Source organism: Petaurus breviceps, unplaced genomic scaffold (genome assembly GCF_028583685.1).
Source record: "Petaurus breviceps papuanus isolate PSGF00001 unplaced genomic scaffold, PetGlider_PUasm1.0 100, whole genome shotgun sequence".
NCBI lineage: Eukaryota > Metazoa > Chordata > Mammalia > Diprotodontia > Petauridae > Petaurus > Petaurus breviceps.
The window spans coordinates 8,997,030-8,999,286 of NW_027185573.1; the positions used below are offsets into that span (position 1 = coordinate 8,997,030).

Consider the following 2,257-nt stretch of genomic DNA (forward strand, 5'->3'; position numbering starts at 1 on the left):
TGCATTCTCAGTATAGTCAGTCAACAAGCATTTATTTAGTGCTTATCATGCAGGCACAAAGAAAGTAAAAAAAGCACTTGTACGTGTAGGGCTCAGATCTAATAGGGGAGACAACAGGAAAAGTGAGTGTGTTCAAATTATATATATAACACACACATATAATTATATACACACACACACACACACACACATCAATTATATAATATAAATTTGGAGGAAATCAACAGTCACTTAGCATTTAGCAGGTAGGTGCAGTAAATAGCACCATGCCCTGGAATCAGGAGGACCAGAGTTCAAATCCAGTCTCAGACACTTGACATACTAGCTGTGTGACCTTGGGCAAGTCAGTCAACCCCAATTGCCTTGCCTTCCCCTCCAAAAAAAGATAGAGGCAGGATAGAGTGAGGATAATCAGTTGATGGAAGAGGACGGTTTCATATATAAGGTAGGATTTTTGTGGAAATTGAAGGAAGTTAAAAAAGCCAGGAGGTGGAGAAGAGGAGGGAGAGTATTCCAGGTAAGGGGGAACATGGTGAAAATGCTGGGAGTCTGGAGACCCGATTACCTCCAGGAGCAGGTACCACGTCTGGCATTCAGAGCCTGCCATAACCTTTCTTATCTTCTTACATCTCCCCCCTGACAGGTCCCTTCTGTCCAGTGACGATGGCCTCCCGGCAGTTCCACAGCTCCAGGAATTCTCTCTGGCTGTCCCCCCTGCCTGGAATGCTCTCCATCCTCTGCTCCGACTACTGACCGAACTAAAACCTCACCTTAATCCAGTGCTTGTCCTCTGTTAGCGACCTCCTATCTCTCCTCAACAGGGCTGGCTTCGTGCATATTTATTTGCATGTCGTCTCCCCCACTGGATTAATTTACTCGTCCAAGAACCCTGGGGTCGGCTGTGTGTCAGGCTAGGTGCTAAGTGCTGGGAACTCCTTAAGGGCAGGGACTCCATTTACCTCTCTTAGCATCGCGCCTGGCACTTAGTAGGTGCTTAATTAGTTCATTCATTGGGCGAGCAGCAAAAAGGAGGCCAGGCTCATTGGATCCCAGAGCACTCAGTGAAACGCAAAGGTGGGCGGGGCTTTAGAAGCCAAACACGGGATTTTATGCGTGATCCTGGGGGTAAGAGGGAGCCATGGGAGTTTATGGAGTAGTGCGTCAGACCTGTCAAATCTGACAGCTGAGAGTGGAGGAGAGAATGGAGCGGAGCTTCCAGAACTCTTAGGGACTGATTTTGTCTTCGCTCTAGAATGCAAGCTCCTCGAGGGCAGGGCCTACTTGTTGTTTTTGTTTCTTCAGCCTCTAGCTTACTGAATGCTTGCTGACCGCTCCGGACTGATTGCTATTCCTTCCCCTCTCGAGGCTCCCTACAAAGGCTGCCTCCTAGAGAAAGCATTGTTAATAGTGCTCCATCCCCCTCCCTCGATCCGCGCTCCTCAAGTCGCCTTCCTTCCCGTCAGCCCCGCCCGCCAGCCTCTCTTTCTCCCGTCTCCTCTCGCTCGTCTTCTCCTCTCTATCCCTTCCCTTCTCTATGGCCCTCCGTCTCCCCGTCCCCCTCCCCCCTCACGCCCGCTAGCGCCCCCCAGCGCCTCGAATTGACACGCCCTCGCGAGTGGGGCTCAAGGCTGGGCCCTGAGGCGAGCGGGGGACGACGCGAAGGCGAAAGTCCCGGCGGCGCGTGTCCCCGCCGGCTCGCCGTGGTCGCGCCGTCTCTCGCCTCTCCTCAGGACGCTGAAAGGCCGCCGCCGCAGTCGACATCTCCTTCCCGCCGGTCTGGAGCCGAGGTAAGTCGGTCTCCGGAATCGCGCATAGAGCCTAGGCGGGCGGGGGAGAGCGGGGCTGCGGCGGACGGCCCTCCTCCCCGCCACTACTTCCCCGGCGGCGCGGGCTCGGCCCGGGCCCCTAGAGGCGCTGCGCGTGGGCGCGCGGGGGCCGCTTCCGGTCGTCGGACCTAGGGGCCGCCGGGGCTTCCGGGCCGCCGCCGCCGACGGACGGACGGACTGACGAAGGGCCGGACGGAGCGCCGGACGGAGGCGCGGAGGGCCGAGGCGGTTCCGAGGCTCTGGCTGGAGCGCAGGTGGGAGAGGCCGCACCGGGTCGCGTAGGGGCGCCGCGGGGCGCTCCCTGCCCTTCTCTCGGCGCCGGACGTGAGTCGGTCGCCTCCTCTTTGTGGCGGGTGAGGGGAAGATGTAGGGACCGACCGAGGGGTTGGGCCCGGGAAAGAGAAGCCTAGGCACCCTGCGTGCAGACGGAG

The 2,257-nt window shown here is 57.4% G+C and overlaps 1 protein-coding gene across 5 annotated transcripts in view; it reads left to right on the plus strand.

Moving 5' to 3' along the window:
- The first annotated feature begins 1,564 nt into the window (after positions 1 to 1,564).
- The window catches only part of LOC138145479 (E1A-binding protein p400-like), a 62,735-nt gene continuing 62,042 nt past the window's right edge, over positions 1,565 to 2,257 (plus strand). For 3 of the 5 annotated variants that reach the window (XM_069067367.1, XM_069069390.1, XM_069070107.1), the window contains exon 1: positions 1,952 to 2,080. The gene's annotated coding sequence lies outside the window, so the exon portion shown is untranslated. Of the gene's footprint in view, positions 1,788 to 1,951; positions 2,151 to 2,257 lie in introns of those variants that run through there. The other 2 variants (XM_069067994.1, XM_069068730.1) reach the window with 2 other exon arrangements.